Genomic DNA, 22,092 nt, shown 5'->3' with positions numbered 1-22,092 from the left:
AAATTGCAAGAAGCAAATGCTCTTTCCCACCATTGGTCTGCAAAAGGAGCTTCCTGACTTCCAGTCTATCAAGATCCCATTTTTCTTTTTTTTATGGTATTTGTTAAGCTCTCACTATGTGCCAGGCCCTGTACTAAGCCCTGGGGTAGAGAGAAGTTAATCAGGTTGGACACAGTTCTTGTCCCACATGGGGCTCACAATCTCAATTGCAATTTTACAGTTAACGCAGGCACAGAGAAGTGAATTGACTTCCCCGAGGTCACACAACAGACGAGTGTTGGGGCTGGGATTAGAACCCATCTCTTTCTGATTCCCAGACCCGTGATATGATGCTTCTCAGCACAACCCTTCTCATGGCACAGACAGGCTCTATTTGCTCATTCTAGAAAAGAGTTGGGCAGCACTTGAATGCGACCAGCTTGCAGGGCGTACAGACTTACACCACTCAGGTGATACATGAGGTATGACACTGGGACATTCATTCAATAGTATTTATTGAGCGCTTACTATGTGCAGAGCACTGTACTAAGCACTTGGGATGAACAAGTCGGCAACAGATAGAGACAGTCCCTGCCGTTTGACGGGCTTACAGTCTACAAACAGGATGTGTGAACATGTGATGTTATCCTTTCCTATCCTACCCTTTGGTTTGGTTTTGTTACTGCATCAGCCTCCTTGCTCACCTCCCTGCCTCCTTTCTCTCCCATCTCCCTCCCACACTTCACTCTGTTGCCTGGATGATTATTCTATAGAACTGTTCAGTCCATGTTTCTCCACTCCTCAAGAACAACCAGAGGTTACCCAGCCACCTCCACATCAAACAGGAACTCTGCATCACAGGCTTTAAAGCACTCAATCACCTCACCTCCTCCTCTTTACCTCACTACTTTCCTAACACAACCCAGCCTGCACATTTTGCTCTTCTAATGCCAACCTACTCACCATACCTTGATCTCCTCTATATTGCGGCCAAACTCTCAACCACATTCTGATCTGGCCTGGAATGCCCTCCCTTTTCACATCTGACAGATGGTCACTCTCCTCAACTTCAAAGCCTTATTAAAAGCCCCTTTCTTACAAGAGGACTTCCCTGACTAAGGCCTCAATTCCTCTTCTCCCACTCCCTTCTGTGTTGTCCTTGAACTTGGATTTGTACCCTTCATTCTCGCCTCCCTCAACCCCAAAGCACTTACGTACAAACCCAGAATGCATTTATTTATATCAATGTCTGTATCCCCCTCTAGACTATAAGCTTGTTGTGGGCAGGGAACATGTCTTCCAATTCTACTATGCTGCACTCTCCCAAGAGTTTAGTACAATGCTCTGCACATTGATTGATTGTGACACCTCTTGTGACATCATTGATATACTTTTTCACCATGACAGTATTATATGATGTCATCAAATAGTGTTATTTTGCTTCATGGTGTGCCTTGAGACATCATCTAATTGCAATAATTTGTCTTGTTTTGCATTATGTGACATCCTCAGATTGTGCTGTTTTTCCACATAGCAAAATGGCAATTTTCAGTCTCACATCCCTGGCCATCTGCCCTAAAGACACAAAGCTATCCCCAGGCTCCAGGGGACACCTTGCTCACTTCTGGGCCTGTGTACTCAGTTTGAGCCAGGTAAAGCATCCTTTCCACCCCTCCAATCCACCATCTCTAGCATCCAGATCCCAGATCCCAACAGTTTGGCTTCTTCCTCCTGTGGTTTCCCAGGGATCCCAGGGCAACTGACAAACAAAGACCTACCCAACACGTTCCAGCCTCAGCCCAGGCCTCACGATAGTTCAGTCTGGGATGAAGAGGAGCTCTGGGCCCCCTGAATTAAGGGCTTCTCTGCCATCCCTGAGGTCCAAGAAGGAAGAAGGAGAGAGGATGCTCAGTGCTTAAAGTCAAGCCTTTGAAAATAACCCTATTATTCCAAAAGAGTTCATGTCAAAAAAAAAATAAAGATGGCTGCCGGGCACCACAGAGGGAAGGAGGAGCCGGTGACTCTGAGCATGCCCTGTGGCCATCTTCTATCTCTATTTCTACTGGGTTATCTTAAATACATAATCAGTAAATACCATTGATTCACTTATTGATCTATGTGAATATAGACCCATATCTGAAAGGGATGTTAAATCCTCTCCTTAGCTCTCCATACTTAAATGTCCTAAATCATCCACTGGGACAAAATGACTACTGCTGATTGCACACCAGCACAAACATCTCTTGCCAGAAATATGAGAGGGCATGTTATACCATTTAAAGGGCTCAGTGCTTTCCATCCCTTTTGCAAACTAGTAGTAATCATAGAGAAGCAGTGTAGCTTAGTGGAAAGAGCCCAGGCTTGGGAGTCAGAGGTCGTGGGTTCTAATCCCAGCTCTGCCATTTGTCTGCTGTGTGACCTTGGGCAAGTCACTTAACTTCTCTGTGCCTCAGTTACCTCATCTATAAAAATGGGGATTAAAAAATGTGAGCCCCACGAGGGACAATCTGATTACCCTGTATCTACCCCAGCATTTAGAACAGTGCTCTGCACATAGTAAGCGCTTAACAAATACCATAATTATTATATTTATTAAACACATACTAGTCTTATATAGACTAATCTATATCTTATAAAGAATATCTAAGAGTACAGGCAACCAGTTCAATTTGTAAATTAGAGAAGTACAGATGATTCGGTGATTCAGAAAGCATGGTCCTAAGCAAAGTCAAATATTACTAATGTAAGTGGATGGAAAACCACAGTATTGTTAGATTCAAGTAATGGCACAGGGAACCCTTCTGCTTTAGGTTGAAAACTTTAACTGAATCCCTAGCTCTTTAACACCCTGAATGGTATAGTAGGATCTGGAAGAATCAAGCTCATTCCTCTATGACCCAGTCAATATAGAAGGAGCCAGAAGCAGTGTCTGTGTTGATGGGCAGACAGGCAATTTACTGTGAGATAATGTCCTCCTGTGGCCTCCCTGCTGTTCTGCAAATCTGACCAATGGACAGCCACCGCTCACTGTGCTGAAAGTTCTGTGCCACCTTCCCCACCTTGCTGCCAATCCATCTTGTCCATGGGTGGGGAGACTTCCCAGGGAGACCTAAGACCTGCAGGGTGCCCTTAAACAGCCCACACCCCACCTCCAAAGGAATGGTGGCTGCCTTGCCTGGAACTGTCCACCCGCCCAACAGGCAGGAGGAGTCCCACCCACACTCCTGGTCCCCAATGGGCCCGTCCTCAATAGTCAGTGATCCATGGGAAGGGCACTATCTGCGACTGTGCCCATTGGTAATTGTTTGAGGACCAGAGCAGGCTCATGGATCTGGAAATGAGTCCTGTGACCTCGGGTGGGAACCTGTGCTCATCAGTCACTTCACTGTGTCCAGGGAGGCAGGGAATACAGAGCACACATGACAGAGAGAAAGAGTCTTAGGTAGAAACACCCATCCTGAACCTAGGGATTAAAGTAATTGCAGGTTTCAGGTAGCTTTAAATGGAAACACAACAGCACACATCCCTTAAGAGTATTTTTGTATCCTAAACATTTCAGGCTCCTAAGAATAGTTATTTCAGTGCAAAATACACGAGTAGTTGTCTTTGTCTTGGGTACCAATAACCCACAAGCTAGGACCATGATCATATCAAGCAGAGAAGCAGAGAAGCAGCATGGCTCAGTGGAAAGAGCCCAGGCTTGGGATTCAGAGGTCATGGGTTCGAATCCTGGCTCTGTCACATGTCAGCTGTGTGACTGTGGGCAAGTCACTTAACTTCTCTGTGCCTCAGTTACCTCATCTGTAAAATGGGGATTAACTGTGAGCCTCACATGGGACAACCTGATTACCCTATATCTACCCCGGCACTTAGAACAGTGCTCTGCACATAGTAAGCGCTTAACAAATACCAACATTATTATTATTATCATTATTATTATTATTACATCAAGCTGTCCTTCATTTTCCAAGATTGCATTACTGGCTGTGAGATCTTATCCCTGCAAGCAGGTGAGGCTGAAAAGGTCGATGTGCAGTTCATGGTCCATTCCCCCCTTGGTTCAAATAAAGAATGCCCTTCACTGTGCTGGAGTATTTACCTGTACCATTGTTGGCTATTTAAATTTGCTCTGGAATTGTTTTCTTCAGAGCAGCCCCTGCCCCTATTACCAGGCCCCAGGAGCTCAGCCGGCTGCAAGATTTTCCCAATCGCCCACCAGCTCCATCAAGGCCTTTGAAACAGGGCTTCGCCGTAAACAGTGATCATTTTTTTGGCCTGCAGGCTGGTGTTGGTCCCCCATCGGTTATATATTTAATCAATCGATGGCATTTATTGAGTACTTATTCTGTGCAGAGCACTGTACTAAGTAGAGAGCATTTGCTTGGGCATCTTTCATCATCATCATCATCATTAATGTCATCAATGTTATTTATTCATGCATTCATTCAATCTTGCAGTTACTGTGCACTTACTGTGTGCAGAGCACTGTGCTAAGCGCTTGTCTTGCCTTATACTGTCAAGTCGTCTCCGACCCATGGCGACTCCATGGACACATCTCTCCCAGAACTCCCCACCTCCATCTGAAATCGTTCTGGTAATGTATCCATAGAGTTTTCTTGGTAAAAAGTATGGAAGTGGTTTACCAATGCCTTCTTCCACACAGTCAGCTTAAGCCTCCACCCTCGACTCTCTCCCATGCCACTACTGCCCAGGACAGGTGAGTTTTAACTTGTAGCAGATTTCCTTCTACTTGCTAGCCACTGCCCAAGCTAGGAATGGAATGGGTAGGCCTCTGCTAGACTCTCCCTCCCATAGCCGATATTGGTAGAGTTCTGGAAGCTCTCCAGGTGTGATCCTGAGAGGGGATGAAGTGCTTGGGAGCGTAGAATATAACAGACATGTTCCCTGCCCGTAGTGAACTTACAGTCTAGAGGGGGAGACATTGATATAAATCAATAATTTATTAGGTATAATTAAAAGATATGATCATAGGTTCTGTGGGGTTGAGAGTGCAATGAATATCAAATGCCCAAAAGTTAAAGATCCAAATTCGTAGAAGATACAGAAGGGAAAGGGAACCATGGAAAAGAGGGTTTAATCAGGGAAGGCCTCTTGGAGGAGATGTGACCTTACTAATGCTTTGAAGGTGGGGTGAGTGAGGGTCTGGTGTATATAGCGGGGATGATGGGGGAGAATGGGAGAATTCCAGGTTAGGGAGAGGATGTGGGAAAGAGATTGGGTGGGGGGGAGAGAGATGGGATCAGAGCACAGTGAGTAAGCTGGTGCTAGAGGAGTAAAGTGTGCAGTCTCAGCTGTAGTAGGAGATCAGCGAGGTAACATAGGAGGGAGCAAGCTGACTGAGTGCCTTAAAGCCAACAGTAAGGAGTTTCTGTTTGATGCAGAGGTGGATGGGCAACCACTGGAGGTTCTGGAGGAAAAAAGAGATGTAGACTGAATTTTTTTGAGAAAAAAGACTTTTGCAGCAGAGTGAAGTGTGGACTGGAGTGGGGAGAGAAAGGAGTCAAGGAGGTCAGTGATGAGGCAGATACAGTAGTCAAGACAGGATAGGATAAGTACTTGGATCAAACAGGTAGCAGTTTGGATGGAGAGGAAAGGGGAGATTTTAGCAATGTTGTGAAGGTTGAACTAACAGGATTTGGTGACAGATTGAATACGTGAGTGGAATGAAAGATATGATCCGAGAACAACGCCAAGGTTACGGGCTTGTGAGATAGGGAAGATAGTGTTCTTGTCTTCAGTGACGGGAAAGACAGGAAAGGACAGGGTTGAGTGGGAAGATAAGGAGTTCAGTTAGTTTGAGATATCGGCGGGACATCCCAGTTAAAGATGTCCCGAAGCCAGGAGGAAATGCAAGATCGTGGAGAAAGAGAGAGATCAGGGCTAGTGATATAGATTTGAGAATCATCCACATAGAAATCCTGGTTGAAGCCATAGGAGCGAAGTAGTTCTCTTAGGGAGTGAGGGTAGATGGAAAATAGCAGATGACCTGGAACTGAGCCTTGAGGGATCACCACTGTCAGAGGGTGGGAGGCAGGAGTGAGAAGGAGTCCTCAGAGACATAGGAGTACTAAGAGAGGACAGTGTCTGTGAAGCAAAGGTTGGATAGAGTTTCAAGGAGAAGGGGGTGGTCGAAGGCAGATGAGAAGTCTAGGAGGATTGCTGTAGAGTAGAGGCTGTCAGATTTGGCGAGAAGAAGATCACTGGTTATCTTAAGAAGGATGTTCCTATGGATGAGGGGGAGGAAGCCAGATTGGAGGGAATCAACAAGAGAACTGGAGAGAGGAAATGGAGCCAGTGGGTGTAAACAACTCTCTCAAGAGGTTTAGAAAGGAATGGTAGGAGGAAGATGGGGCGATAACAGGAAGGAGCTGTGGGGTCATGGGAGGGTTTTTTTTAGGATAGAGGATACGTAAGCATGTTTGAAAGCAGTGGGGAAGATGTCATTGAAAAGTGAACGGTTGAAGAAGGCAGTCATGGAGGAAAAAAAGTAGGGAGTGGGTATTTTAATAAGCCGTGAAGGGGATGGGGTCAGAAGCACAGGTATGGGGGTAAACTTAGAGCAGATGCAAGAGAGTCAAAGAGGGAAGAGGAGGAGGGATTGTAGAGGATTTTTCAATTTTGTTGATGAAGTTGTTGACGACAGTTCGTGGGGGCACTGTGTATGGGAGTGAAATATGAAGGAGAAGAACTATTGTTGGGCAGCGGAGGGGGCCTACTTGAAGCAGGACAGAATGAATTTTTCAGTCATCCATTTTCCTCACAAGTCCCACAAGTCACAAGCTGTGAGCATAGCTTCAGTAGGTGAGAGTTGGCTATTTTTAGTAAAGTCACCCCCCCAACACTGACACATCTTGACATCAGGCCCCATCCTGCTCTCTCCCACCCCCAGCTCCTGGGAAAAAACCCATTCATCTTCCTCAACTCTGCGTTCCCCGCTTTTACAACCCAGCCCGGTCCCTCTGCCCCATGCAGTTACCCTGATGATTAGTCCCCATCGCCCAGACAGCGTGGTGACCAGTTGGAGAATGTGAAATCTGGGCCACAGTCCTGAAAGCCCTGTGTATTGAAACACTCAATCTTAAAAATTAGAGTACTCAGTAGAATTGCTGCTTTTCACCAGAAGGTGACAGTGTGGAGCCTCTCAGGGGAGATTTTTCCATTAATCAATCGTATTTATTGAGTTCTTACTGTGCACAGAACACTGCATTAAGTCTTGGGAGAGTACAGTATAACAGATATTTACAGAACTGTACACAGAATTTGTAAACACTCCCCTTCCCACAATGAGCATGCAATCTAGAGGGGGAGATAGACATTAGTAAAAATGAATTACAGACGTACATAAATGCTGAGGGGCTGAGGGAGAGGTGAATAAAGGGAGCAAATCCAAGTGGTTTTCCCCTTAGCTGCTCTCCCGTCTCTTCCCACGTGTCCCCATCCTCTACCATCCCCCATTTGGACTTGTCGCTGGTGGGATGGGATGCCCAGCATGGTTGGGATGGCACAACAGGAGATGCTTCGGCCTGTGTCCCTCCAATTAGCCCTGCTCCTCCAAAGTCCAGCAGCTCATACCGTGGGGTGGGATGGATACCTAGACCGTGGGATGGGATGGACACCTAGTCTTATGACAAACACAATGGATTTCCCCAGAAAACACTCCCGATTTCTGCTAGCCTTTACTGCACAGAGACAAACCTCTTCTCTCACCCTCAACGAGTCAGGGGTTGTTGGGTCCATTTGAGGAGCAGGGGAATGCAGTCACAGGTTGTTAGCATGTTACCAACTTGGCTTGTGCAGGTAGAATGTCTAAGCAATGGCAACCAATCTCGTTCTGAGATCTCTCTGGTAGACTGTAAGCTCGTTGTGGGCAGGGAAATAGGTCAAGTTTATCGTTATATTGTACTCTCCTTAGTGCTTAGTACAGTTCTCTAGACACAGTAAGCACTCAGTAAATACGACTGACTGACTGACTGACTCACTGACTCCTCCAGACAGCACTCACTTCCAGCTGCCCAACTTTAGAAACCAGTCAGAAATAGCCAGGGTTTTACATGGAACCTCGTTGCGATCAGGCTCCTTCCTATAAGCTTTTCATGAACACATCGAACCCAGGATGGGTCCTGCAACCACTGATAATAATGGAGACAGACCTGTTATTTTTTTCTAAAAGACTAACATCTAACCCAGGAGAATCCTGAACAAAGTCACGGTCAGCTCCATGAGGGCACTTTTGTTAGGCCATTTGAGGACGGATGAAGGGTGGGCATCTCGCTGCAGAAATCACCACCATGTAACCAACCACCTGTGGAAATTGGCATTAATCTGCCAGTGATGGGAGCTCTATCCCAGACAACACAGCTGCAGTTTTATCATTATTATTATCATTATTATTATTATTATTATATTTGTTCAGCACTTACTATGTGCCAAGCACTGTTCTAAACACTGGGGTAGATATAAGTTAATCAAGTCAGATGTAATCCCTGTCCCACATGGGGCTCACAGTTTAAATAGAAGGGAAAACAAGTATTCAATCCCCAGTAGGGTCAAATGTCACCACAGACAAGCATAGACGGCAGAAGTCTGAATCAGAAACCAGAGCAGATTATTATTATCATTATTATTATCACTATTTTTATTAGTTAAGCACTTTCTATGCACTGTTCTAAGCACTGTGGTAGATGTTAAACTGATCAGGTTGGACACAGTCCCTTGTTCCTCATGGTGTTCACAGATTAAGTGGGATGGAGATGAGGTACTGAATTCCCAATTTGCATTTGAGAAAACTGAAGCAGAAAATTTAAGTGACTTTCCCAAGGTCATACAGCATACAAGTGGCAGAGCCTGAATTGCAATCCAAGTCCTCTAACTCCTAGGCCTGTGCTCTTTCCAATAAACCATGTTGCTTCTTATTACTATTACATAGTAGTACTTACAATGTGTTACTGTTCTAAGTACTGGAATGTTATTATTATTATTTATTATTACTTATTCTTGTATTCATTAAGCACTTACCACATGTTAAGCACATTACTAAGCTCTGTGATAGATACAAGTTAATTAGGTCAGACACTGTCCTTGCCCCACATGGAATTTATAGTTTAAGTAGGAGGGGGAACAGATATTTAATCCCTATTGTCCTTACTCTAAGTGGCAAATTAATTCAGTTATTTTTATTGAGCACTTACTGTGTGCAGAGCACTGTACTAAGCATTTTGGAAAGTACAATAGAACAATAAACGGTGACATCATTCCCTTCCCACAATGAGCTCATAGACTAGAATGATGGGGAGAGACATCAACACAAATAATAAAATTACAGATATGTACATAAGTGCTCTGGAGCTGGGAGGGGGGAAGACCAAAGGGACCAGATCAGGGTGATGCAGAAGGAGTGGGAGATGAAGATAAGTGGGGCTTAGTTTGGGAAGGACCCTTGGAGGAGACAGGCAAAGAGACTTCCTGAAAGAGGTATGATTTCGTTTGGCTTAGAATAGGGGAAAAGGCTCATCTTTCAGTTATGTGAGCTAGACAGTAAGGTCTCTGTGGGCACAGACCATGTTGCCAACTCTGTTATACTGTACTCTCCCAAGCACTTCATATAGTGTTCTGTACATAGTAAGTGCTCAGTAGATACCATTGATTGACTGATTGATTGATTTAGTTCCAATCAAGAGGGAGGGCAAAAGCAAGGGGTCAGCAGTGAAAGAGACAAGAGGGAGGGATGGTGAGTAGGTAATAATAATGATGATTACGGTACTCGTTAAGCACTTACTATGTGCCAACCACTGTTCTAAGTACTAGAGTAGATACAAGTTAATCAGGGTGGACACAGTCCCTGTCCCACATGGGGTTCACACTCTTTATCTCCATTTTACAAATGAGGTAACTTAGGCACAGAGAAGCTAAGTGACTTGCCCAAGGTCACGCAGCGGACAAGTGTCAAATCCAGGATTAGAAACCAGGACCTTTTTAATTTCAGTCCCATGCTCTATCCACTAAGCCATGCTAACTGAAGTGTCAGGGCAGGGATGTAGTGGGAGAGGAGTGAGGATAGGAAGGGGAAGAGAAATGACTGAGTGCCTTGAATATGATGTAGAGAAGCTTCTGCTTGATGTGGCGATGGATGGGCTCTTGAATGGGTAGATGTGCAAAGAGTGATTTTTAGAAAATGATCTGGAGGACAGTGAGGAGGCTGATGAAGTAGTTGAGAAGGGACATGTCAAGTGCATGAACCCGTGTGATAGCAGTTTGGTTGCAGAGGGAGGAGTTAATTTTGGAAGTGCTGTGGAGCTAGACAAAATTTTGTGACTGACTAAATATGCAGGTTGAGAGAGAAAGGAGTCAAGGGTAATTCCAAGGTTGCAGGCTTGTGAGGCAGGGAGGATGGTGATGTTGTCTACAGTGATTGGAAAGGTGGAGGAAGGAGAGGGTCTGGGTGGGAAGATGAGGAGTTCTGTTTTGAACATGTTGAGTTTGAAGTAGAGATGTCCTGAAGGCAAAAGGAAATGCAAGATTGCAGAGAAGGAGGAAAAGTTGGGGCCAGAGATGTAGATTTGAGAGTCATCAGCATAGATATGGTAGTTTAAGCTGTGGGAGTGAATGAGTTCTTCAAGGGAGTGGGTATAAATGGAGAATAGAAGGGGACCCCCACAGTTATGGGGTGGGAGGCAGTGAATGAGACTGCGAAAGGGACCGAGAAGAAGCAGTCAGAGAGATTAGAGGAGGACTGGGATGACAGTGTCACTGAAACTAAGATTTGATAGGGCCTGGACCACTGGGCCAATGGCATCTGAGAGGACAAGGAGAATTAGGATGGAGTAGAGTCCACTGGTGACTTATGAGAGAGCAGTTTTAGCGGAGGGGCTGGAAACCAGATTGCAAGTGGTCAAGAAGGGAGTTGGAGGAGAGTGAGTTTAAAGCATCAGGAGTAAACAACTCATTAAAGGACTTTGGATGGGGATTAGAGGAAGGACATGGGGTAATAGCTGGAAAGGACAGTGGGGGTCAAGGGAGGGATTTTAAGGATAGGAGATCCATGGGCATATTTGAAAGCAGAAAGAAAGGAACCTCTTGGAGAATGAACGTTTAAAGGTGGCAGTAACCAATCAATCAAACTTATTGAGTACAGTACTAAGCACTTGAGAGAGTACAATACAACATAATTAGCAGTAAGGGAGAGAAGAGGCATTAATTAATAATATTCCTGCTATTACCTCTCACCAGCCACACCTCCAAGTTTTCACACTCCAGTCTTACCCAATTAGTAATAGCCAGAGGGTAGAAGTGTTACACGGGGCTGCTATAATAATTGGGGTATTTATTAAGCACTTACTATGTGCCAAGCACGGTACTTAGCAATGAGGTAGATACAAGATAACCAGGTCCCACATGGACCTCACAGTCCAAATAAGGAGGAGAACAGGAGAACCTCTCCATTCTACAACCGAAGAGGAACTGAGGCATAGAGACATGTTCTAGGTCACACAGCAGACAGGTGGCAGAAGAGGGATTAAAACTCAGTTCCTCTGATTCCCAGGTCCATGCTCTTTCCACTAGGCCAAGCTGCTTCCCTCTGAGAGATGATTCTTCAGTTTCAGCCAAAGGTGCTCCACAGGGTCCACCATCCCTGGAGAGCAGAGAACTGCAGGCTTCTTCCACCCTGATCTCCCATCCTAAACCCAGGCAAGCACTGTTCATCCACTGCTCATCCGAATCCCTTAGAAAACTTGAGTTCCCTGAAGTCACAAAGACTGGTTCTTTGTGTGCGACTGTCAAGTGGTGAACAGGCAGGATCGATCCAAAGCACTTCTCATCTATCTCACTACCTCTTGCCCACATCCAGCCTCTGTCCTGCAACTCCCTCCCCATTACTCTCCCCACTTTCAAAGCCTTAATAAAATCACAGTCTTCCAAGAGGCCTTCCCCAACTAAGCCCTCATTTACCCTATTTACAACCTTTCTATGTCACCCTCGCACTTGGATTTGCACCCTTTATTCACCCCACCCTCAGGCCCATGGCATTTATGTTATATATCCATAATTTAATGTCTGTCTCCGCCTCTAGAATGAAAGCTCCCTGTGGGCAGGGAACATGTCCATGAACTCTGCTATATTGTACTCTCCCAAGTACTCATTACAGCTCTGCAAACAGTAAGTGCTTAACAAATATGGAGGAGAGAGGAGAGAAAGAGAGGAGATATAAAAAGAGAGGAGAAAGAGAAAGAGATAAGGGAGAGGGAGAAAGAGAAGAGAGAGAGGAGAGGGGAGAAAGAGATGAGAGAGAGGAGAGGGGAGAAAGAGATGAGAGAGAGGAGAAAGAAAAAGAGGAGAGAGGGGACAGAGAAGAGAGAAAGAAAGGAGAGAGAGGGGACAGAGAGAGAGATGAGAGAAAGAGAAGAGAGAGGGAGAGAGAGAGGGAGAGAGAGAGGAACCCTCCCTTGATCTAGCAACTTCGGACTTGGAAACGTCTTGTCACCCCTTCAGGGAGGGAGAGAAGTAACCTGGGTCCTAGAGTGGAAGGAAAGGCTGATTTCCCTAGTCTCACCAGGTGTGTGCCTTCAGATCCAAGTGCTAGAGCAATGCTGAGCCTGGAATGGATGCTTTTACCACCCTGGCCAAGGCCTGGATCAGGCCAGCCAAATCCCCATGGACAGGCCCCACTGTTAGGGCTGTTAGGCTGAGCCAGGACTGAGGTGGGGACAATGGGGGAAGCACCGCTGCTGGCAACCTGGAGCCCCCAGTTTTGGGGGGATCCAGGCCCTTGTTCCACTGTCCTCCTCCTCCTGCCCCCACCCTCTCACTCCCCCTCCAGCCCAGGGCCCAGGCAGCTGCCCTGGCACTGATTGATCTTTAGCTCCAGTCATCGCTGTGGTGGCCTGAAATGAGACAGGGCTCTCCTGAGGTAAGGGACACGAGGCGAGTCCCCCCCACAAAGTGAAGCACACACATCCTCTCGCCAAATCAGCCACTCAGTAATGTAAGCAGAGCCCCACTAACACTCTAAATTATTCATGGGTGCCTGACCCAAATACATATGCTAGATGGCAGGGTAACAGGAGATCAGAGACGGTGGGATGCTCTAATGACTTGGCCAAATTTGGAAGGTGTTTTTGGAAATAGGAACCCCCTTCCCTTCAATTCTGATTCTCCTATGGATTCGTGTCCTCATTGACTAAGTACTTCCCTTCCACGCCCCGACAGCACTTAAGCATATAGCTTTACTTTTGGTTGCTTCTCCTACCTGTAATTCATTTTAATGTCTGTCTCCCTCACTAGATTGTAAGCTCCTTGAGGGCAGAGATGATATCTACTAACTCTACTGTACAGTGCTCTGCCGGGGGTAACCAATAGTATCGATTGATTGATCGGACCTTTCCGCAGAGCCGAAAAACCTTCAATCTCCAATTGAGGAGAATATCAAGTGCCCAATGGTCACAAGTGACATGTCTTCTGTACCCTATAAGTCTGCCTTGACATGCCTGCTGAAGACCATGAACCCACCCCGTGATACACATGCCTGCTGTGGCTGATGTGGGATTCTTCTTGCAGCCAGAAATGGGTGAAGAACTCCAAGTCTGGGGCTGATCATCGGACACTTTTCTAACCCCTTCACATTGGTCCACCTACCCATCTAACATCTATGGACCACCCACCCATATCCACCCAAGCCCATAGAACACCAGGAGAAGCAGTATGGCCTAGTGCGAAAAGCAAAGGTCTGGAAATTCCACAGGCCTAGAAGTCACAAGGAACTGGGCTATAATTCTATCTTTGTCATTGTCTGCTGTGTGACCTAGGGAAAGTCACTTAACCTCACTGTGCCTCAGTTACCCCATTTATTAAAATGGGAATTAAGATGTCCATGTGGGACATGGAATGTGTCCAAATTTAAGTAAGTGCTTAACAAATACCATTTTAAAAAAATCAGGAGACTTGAGTCCTAATCCTGGCTCTTCCTCTTGTCTGCTATGTGATCTCAGGCAAGTCAGTTAACTTCTCTGTGCCTCAGATTTCTCATTTGTGAAATGAGGATAAAATACCCTCTTGGTAAAATGTTCTCTTGGGCTGTGAGCCCTGTGTCAAGTCAGTGCTCAGCAAAAAACACATTTATTAACGTTATTCTTGTTACCTGAACTGACCCCCACTCACTGACCACCCATCCACACCTGCCTCAGACCCAAAGTCCCCGCTAGATTTAATAATATTAATAATAATAATAATAATAATTATTGTATTTGATAAGCATTTACTATGTGCCAAGCACTGTTTTAAGTGCTGGGGTAGATACATGGTAATCAGGTTGTCCCACGTGGGGCTCACAGTCTTGATCCCCATTTAACAGATGTGGTAACTGAGGCACAGAGAAGTTAAGCGGCTTGCCTAACGTCACACGGCAGGCAAGTGGCAGAGCTGGGATTAGAATCCACATCCTCTGACTCCCAAGCCTGTGCTCTTTCTACTGAGCCATGCTGCTTCTCCCCGCTTTAGCCCACCTTGTGCATCTTTCCTGGCTCATGCCATTGGAGAAAGGCAGAACTCACATTGACAGGGAAGGTTGCGGGAGAAGGAGAGAAGGGACAACAGGGGGAACTGGATAAGCTTCAAGACCAGACTTTTCTGGGGTCAACTGACTGTTCAACTCCACCACATATCCTTGGGACAGTTATTCCGGTGGGAATCCAAACCACAACCAGAGCCAGGCCAGGAAGCAGCATGGCCTAGTGGGAAAAGCCCAGGCCTGAGAGTCAGAGGTCCTGGATTCTAATCCCAGCTCCACCATTTACCTGTTGTGTGCCCTTGGGAGGTTACATAACTTCTCTGTGCCTTGGTTCTCTCATCTGCAGAATGAGAATTCAATACCTGCTCTCCCTCCTACTTACTCTGTGAGCCCCATGTGGGACCTAATTATCCTGTATCTACTCCAGACCACAGTACAGTGCTTGGCATGTAGTAAGAGCTAAACAAATAGCACAATGATCATTATTCTTATCATTGTGATTATTATTGTTATGCCCATGGAATCCATCCAAAGTCCTAAGAAAAGCTGAGGAGAAATTTCAGAGCCTACAAACAGCATGGCCTAGTAGATAGAGCATGGGCCTGGGAGTTAAAAAGACTCAGCTCCACCATTTGCCTTATGTGTGGCCTTGAACAAGTCACTTCACTTCACTTTGCCTCAGTTATCTCAACTATAAAAATAGGGATTAAGACTGCGAGCCCCATGTGGGACATGGACTGTGTCCAACTTAATTAGCTTGTATCTACTCCAGAGTTTACTACAGTGCCTGGCACATAGTAAGTGCTTAACAAATACCATTTTTTAAAAAAAGAGTCTCATTCCTTTCCCAGGGGATGCCTGGGGCTGGACTGAGCTGGACTGGGAACCAGGCCCTGCTCCTTCACACATGCCACAACCCCTCCCCCAACTCCTTTGCCCCTTCCCCAACTTCCCAGGCACTAAGCAAGAGAGCATGAGGGAGAGCTGGAGGGAAAGGAGATGGATTTGATGGTTTTGCAAATGACAATAACTAGGCAGGTGAAGAATGAGAGCAACGGGAAGATTTATCCTTGGGCAGTTCCATCACTTATGGACAAGACTCAATATCAAATGACAAGTCAAGATCACAAACACTGAAGCTCTGGGCCACAGCCAGTCTCCTGGCATTGAAGCTAAACTCACTTTAATACAGTCCCACTGGGTGGGGACATGGGAGGAAAATAAGTAATGGCAGGTACCCTAACAGCTGATAAATGGACTGGCTGAAATTCAGAAAGTGGGTAGAGAAAGTGTTTTAAGGATATGGCAAAATCAAACCTCAGATAATTCTGCATCCCTGTTGAAAATCGGGCATCAACTGCTGCACTGCCATGAAGAAGGGAGTGGCGCTTCTAGTCAAATCTTCATAAGGAAAGAGAGACAAGGAGGCAAAAGGGAAAACACTGCCAGATGTCGCAAATGTTAAACAAGACAATACAAGGAAAGCCTTTTCGTGGGCCCAATTTACCCAGGACTGTGGCTCTTGTATTGGCCTTTTCAGTCACAGGAACAGTCATGAGTGAATTTCACCATCAGTTTGGTCTTTGAGGGTGAAGGACAATTCTCTCTCTCTGCCTCTCTGTCTTTCTGTCTCTCTCTCTCCGTCTCTCTCTCTCTCTCTGAACTCCTTACCTGCTGCAGGCCCTCTCCTCCCTCTTCAAGTGGCATCCCTATGATAACAGTAAAGAAGACAATGTAAGCATCTCCCTCGGGCCCTGGACCATTCATTCATTCAATCGTATTTATTGAGCGCTTACTGTGTGCAGAGCACTGTACTAAAAGCTTGGAAAGTATAATTCAGCCAGAGGGCTCCTGGGGCAGTGCTGGGTCCAGTAGCAGAAGAACACATCATGACTTAATGGCTAGAACACAGGCCTGGGAGTCAGAAGGACCTGGATTCTAATTCTGGCTCCTCCACTTGTCGTGTGACCTTGGACACATCTCTTCATTTCCCCATGCCTCACTTACCTCACCTATAAACTGGGGATTAAGACCGTGAGTCCATGTGGGACATGGACTGTGTCCAACCAGATTAGTTTGTATCTGTCCTAGCGCTTAGTACTGTTCCTGGCCCATAGTAAGCATTTAACAAATATCATAAAAAGAAAAAAAAACCCTTCCCCCTTCTCCAGATCAAGAAGGTTCTGAGGCTGATTCTCCTAAATCCTAAATCAGAAGTCTCCCCACGATGGGGAACAAAGGATCCACGGAGGAAAAGAAATGTTGAGCTTTGAGCTAATTGGATCTAGGAAAAAATTAGGCAGCTTCCTTTCCACTCTGAAACATGCTGGCTCAATTCAGAAAAAGAGAGCATCTCCAGTTCATGACTCTTTCAGGATCAGACAAGCTGTCAGGATGAGGTTTCCACAGCTTAGAATGTCAGCCCAGTGACCTTGACCTTCAATTAGTTCACCATGTCCTAGGCACCCAAAAGAGAAGAAGCATAGCCTGATGGAGAGAACATGGGCCTGGGACTCAGAAGGACCAGTTCTGCCATTTGCTTGCTGCACTGGGCAAACTATTCAACTTCTCTGTATCTCAGTTTCCTCAACTGCAGAATGGAAATGTCTGTTCTCTCTCCTACTTGGGCTGTGAACCCCATAAGGGACATGGACTGTGTCCAACTGAATTAACTTGTACCTTCCCCAAAACTTAAAACAGTGTTTGACGCATAGTAAGCACTTCACCAATACCATTAAAAAAAGGGCAGTCTGCCATGGTAAGTGCCCATTTTAGTTATCTGTACACATTAGGCATTCAATTCAGTGCTCTTCATGTAATAGGCACTCTGTACAGTAATTTGCAAAGAGTAAGCAGTTAGTACAGTGTTCTGCACATAGTAGGCCCCCATGTCAGTGCTCTGCCCACATTAGGCAATCAGTGCAGCATAGGATCAGTGTACAATAGGAGTCCAGAACAATCGCTCTGCCCACAAAAGGCGCCCAGCACAGTGCCTCTCTATACAGAGTAGGTTCTTAGGTAAGTGCCGTACAAGGAGACCTGAAATCTAGAGCCAAAGGTCCACAGAGAGTCACAGATAGTTCCCTATCCCAAGGCATAAGGACCTAAGATCATGTGGACAAGATAGAATGTTGAAGGATCAGGAAGGTCATGAAATAGGAAGCTTGGGAATGCTTTGGTCTGTGTAGGAGGAGGATAAATAGACAATCCTGAGAAGAGAGGGGAAACAGGAGATGGCTCCATTCATTCAATAGTATTTATTGAGCCCTTACTATGTGCAGAGCACTGTACTAAGCGCTTGGGATGAACAAGTCGGCAACAGATAGAGACAGTCCCTGCCGTTTGACGGGCTTACAGTCTAATCGGGGGAGACGGACAGACAAAAACAATGGCACTAAACAGCGTCAAGGGGAAGAACATCTCGTAAAAACAATGGCAACTAAATAGAATCAAGGCGATGTACAATTCATTAACAAAATAAATAGGGTAACGAAAATATATACAGTTGAGCGGACGGGTACAGTGCTGTGGGGATGGGAAGGGAGAGGTGGAGGAGCAGAGGGAAAAGGGGAAAATGAGGCTTTAGCTGCGGAGAGGTAAAGGGGGGAAGGCAGAGGGAGTAGAGGGGGAAGAGGAGCTCAGTCTGGGAACGCCTCTTGGAGGAGGTGATTTTTAAGTAAGGTTTTGAAGAGGGAAAGAGAATCAGTTTGGTTTGGCGGAGGTGAGGAGGGAGGGCGTTCCAGGACCGCGGGAGGACGTGACCCAGGGGTCGACGGCGGGATAGGCGAGGCCGAGGGACGGTGAGGAGGTGGGCGGCAGAGGAGCGGAGCGTGTGGGGTGGGCGGTAGAAAGAGAGAAGGGAGGAGAGGTAGGAAGGGGCAAGGTGATGGAGAGCCTTGAAGCCTAGAGTGAGGAGTTTTTGTTTGGAGCGGAGGTCGATAGGCAACCACTGGAGTTGTTTAAGAAGGGGAGTGACATGCCCAGATCGTTTCTGCAGGAAGATGAGCCGGGCAGCGGAGTGAAGAATAGACCGGAGCGGGGCGAGAGAGGAGGAAGGGAGGTCAGAGAGAAGGCTGACACAGTAGTCTAGCCGGGATATAACGAGAGCCCGTAATAGTAAGGTAGCCGTTTGGCTGGAGAGGAAAGGGCGGATCTTGGCGATATTGTAGAGGTGAAACCGGCAGGTCTTGGTAACGGATAGGATGTGTGGGGTGAACGAGAGGGACGAGTCAAGGATGACACCGAGATTGCGGGCCTGAGAGACGGGAAGGATGGTCGTGCCATCCACGGTGATAGAGAAGTCTGGGAGAGGACCGGGTTTGGGAGGGAAGATGAGGAGCTCAGTCTTGCTCATGTTGAGTTTTAGGTGGCGGGCCGACATCCAGGTGGAGACGTCCCGGAGGCAGGAGGAGATGCGAGCCTGAAGGGAGGGGGAGAGGACAGGGGCGGAGATGTAGATCTGCGTGTCATCTGCGTAGAGATGGTAGTCAAAGCCGTGAGAGCGGATGAGTTCACCGAGGGAGTGAGTGTAAATGGAGAACAGAAGAGGGCCAAGAACTGACCCTTGAGGAACTCCAACAGTTAAAGGATGGGAGGGGGAGGAGGCTCCAGCGTAGGAGACTGAGAATGATCGGCCAGAGAGGTAAGAGGAGAACCAGGAGAGGACAGAGTCCGTGAAGCCAAGGTGAGATAAGGTATGGAGGAGGAGGGGATGGTCGACAGTGTCAAAGGCAGCAGAGAGGTCAAGGAGGATCAGAATGGAGTAGGAGCCATTGGATTTGGCAAGAAGGAGGTCATGGGTGACCTTAGAGAGAGCAGTCTCGGTAGAGTGGAGGGGATGGAAGCCAGATTGGAGGGGGTCTAGGAGAGAATGGGAGTTAAGGAATTCTAGGCATCGATTGTAGACGACTCGTTCTAGGATTTTGGAAAGGAAGGGTAGTAGGGAGATAGGACGATAACTGGAGGGGGAAGTGGGGTCAAGAGCGGGTTTTTTTAGGATGGGGGAGACGTGGGCATGTTTGAAGGCAGAGGGGAAGGAGCCCTTGGAGATTGAGTGGTTAAAGATAGAAGTTAAGGAAGGGAGGAGGGCAGGGGCGATGGTTTTAAGAAGGTGAGAGGGAATGGGGTCCGAGGCGCAGGTGGAGGGGGTGGCACTTGCGAGGAGGGAGGAGATCTCCTCTGAGGATACTGCAGGAAAGGATGGGAAAGTAGGGGAGGGGGTTGGTGGGGGGGAGGGGAGAGGCGGAGGGGTGACTTTGGGGAGCTCAGACCTGAAAACAGAAAACAAGTGTCATCTTTTATGACCAAGGCCGTTCCCTTAGAATGACCAAGTAATTCATAAATCCCCATAATACATGGGTAACGTTTTTACCCAACTTCCTAGCCAAATGACACCAGAAAACACTTATGCTGGATTGGAGATACCAAAAACTTCAGTTTGCTAGCGATATTGCCACATGGGGGATCCAAGCATCTAAAAGTGGGATTTCTGCTCTCCTATCTTTGGAGAAAAATCCGAAAGTATCAAGAAAGAGAAAGACCATCTCATTCCCTTCCCCAGGACCATCTCCCCACACTGTCCTACTGCGATAAGGTGACTGGACACACCACAATCTGCTTAATGCTGTACTGTTCTTTCCCAAGTGCTTAGAACAGTACCCCACCCACAGTAAGCGCTTAACAAATACGATTTAATGAAAGTCTCCCCTTTGGGTTTGGGGGACCAATTCAGACCCTATGAAATCTTCATGATCACACTCGGCTTTTGGCAGGTCATTTACATCGCACATCTTTGGTCCGATGTGATCTGAGGCTACGGTGAAGTGATATTGTCTGGATTTCTTTCCTGAGGTCAAGGCCAATAGCCAAGACGGCCTCTGATGGCTGGCAGGACCCTGCCAGAGCTGTGTCATCTTAGGACAAAGAACCACCAGTTTTTAGAACGATTCTCAGAAGCATCAGAGAAACTACTTGGCTTCTGAATGTAACAGCAGTGGGAATAGTGAAGGTATTGATTGATCACCCACTTGGTACAACACACTGTTCTAGGCACTTGAGAAGGAAACAAACTAGAGGTGACCAGTACTCAGCCCACCTGAGATGTGGGCCCACTCAGCCAACATGAGAGCAATGTGTGCCACACTGGCAGGCTGGGCTGAGAGGGAAAGAGAGAGTGGCCCAGCAACCCTGAAAGCCCTCAGTCCTGGCCCCTGTCTCTCTCAAGGGCCCTCTCCTTTCCTCTCTACAAGCTCCTTTCCCTGCTCTCCTCCCTCTTTCTGGCTTCCCTTTGTCTCATTTCCCTCTCCTCCTCCTCTTCTCTCCTTCCTCAGGATTTCTGAGAGTCCTGTCCTGGGCCCACAAGGGCCACCCCCAAGCAAAGTGAGAGCATCCACTCTGAAGGACTGTCCTGCTGCAAGTGCTGAACTAAATTATTGTAATGTCTGTCTCCCCCTCTAGACTGCAAGCTTCTTATGGCAGGGAATACATCTACCAACTCTGGTGTATTGCACACAGTAAGCACTCAATAAATATCACTGAAAAAGCTGGAAAAGCCTGCTGAGGGTGTGGAACTCACTGCTGAAGACCCAGGCACTCAGACCTGAACAGCCAGTTAGGGATTGGGATGTGGGATGTGAGGGTAGAGTGAGACACCCGCAGATTTGGATAGTTGATCTTAAGACACAGTCTTATTTACAAAGGGGGGAATATTGGATCCAAGACTGGAGTTGAGGCTGGACTCTAAGAGTTGAGAATCATATTCATTCCATTCAAAGTCTTGATCCCAAAGCCAGGCACTGACCAAAACAAGTCTCTGACAAATGAGTCAGAAAGCCACCTAGACTACAGAGGGTTGGGAAGCTCTGAGCCCTTCTCTCAGCAACTGGCTCAGGTCAGAAGGAAATAAGGCTATGGGAAACAGACACAGGGTACATGAGTTGGTGGAACTAGGCCGGAGGCTGGAAGAAGGCAGAGGTGGGAGGCATGGCTTTTAGGATGTGCTAGGAGGGGAGACACACTGGTACCTGACTCTTGTATTTCCTTAAGGGCCTCCCATGTGTACTGTTCTACCACTGCTATCTTGGAAGGGAACAGCAGGAGGGGACAGTAAGGTCACTTACAGGGAATGAGATAAGAGAATAAAAAGTTTGCGCGTGTTCCAGGAGGTAACAGGATCCAGGTGGAAAAGCTGGGTTGGATTCAAGAGGGGGATGGCTAGAGTCACAACTCCAACAGAGCTATAGAATATAAGGCAGAATGCCAGGTTTACTGAAGGATGAGAGCTGAAGGATCAAGGATGAGAGCTGGGTTTATTTAAGGATGTAAGGTGGAAGGCCAGGGCTACAAAGAAAAATCCCACTGGTTATCACCTGATCTCCCTCCTACCATTCCTCTCCAAACTCCTTGAGTGAGTTGTCTATACCCACTGTCTTCATTTCCTCTCTTCCAATTCTTTCTCTCCACCAACCTCTCACCCACATCCTGCCTCTAGCCTGGAACACCCTCCCTCTTCATATTTGATAGAAATCACTCTCTCCACCTTCAAACCCTTGCTGAAGGGACATCTCCTCCAAGAGGCCTTCCCAAGCTAAGGC

At 46.9% G+C, this 22,092-nt stretch overlaps 1 protein-coding gene and 1 non-coding gene across 2 annotated transcripts in view; both read right to left on the bottom strand.

Annotated features, from left to right (window-relative positions):
- Window positions 1–22,092, bottom strand: part of MAP2 (microtubule associated protein 2) — a 328,607-nt gene that overhangs the window by 255,165 nt on the left and 51,350 nt on the right. The gene's annotated exons all lie outside the window — the stretch shown is intronic.
- LOC114813478 lies at window positions 4,707–4,844 on the bottom strand. Its single transcript, XR_003761195.1, has one exon. It is a non-coding gene; the product is annotated as a small nucleolar RNA SNORA7 (small nucleolar RNA).

This window comes from Ornithorhynchus anatinus, chromosome 7 (assembly GCF_004115215.2).
Source record: "Ornithorhynchus anatinus isolate Pmale09 chromosome 7, mOrnAna1.pri.v4, whole genome shotgun sequence".
Lineage (NCBI taxonomy): Eukaryota > Metazoa > Chordata > Mammalia > Monotremata > Ornithorhynchidae > Ornithorhynchus > Ornithorhynchus anatinus.
This window is presented reverse-complemented; position numbering and strand designations above follow the sequence as displayed.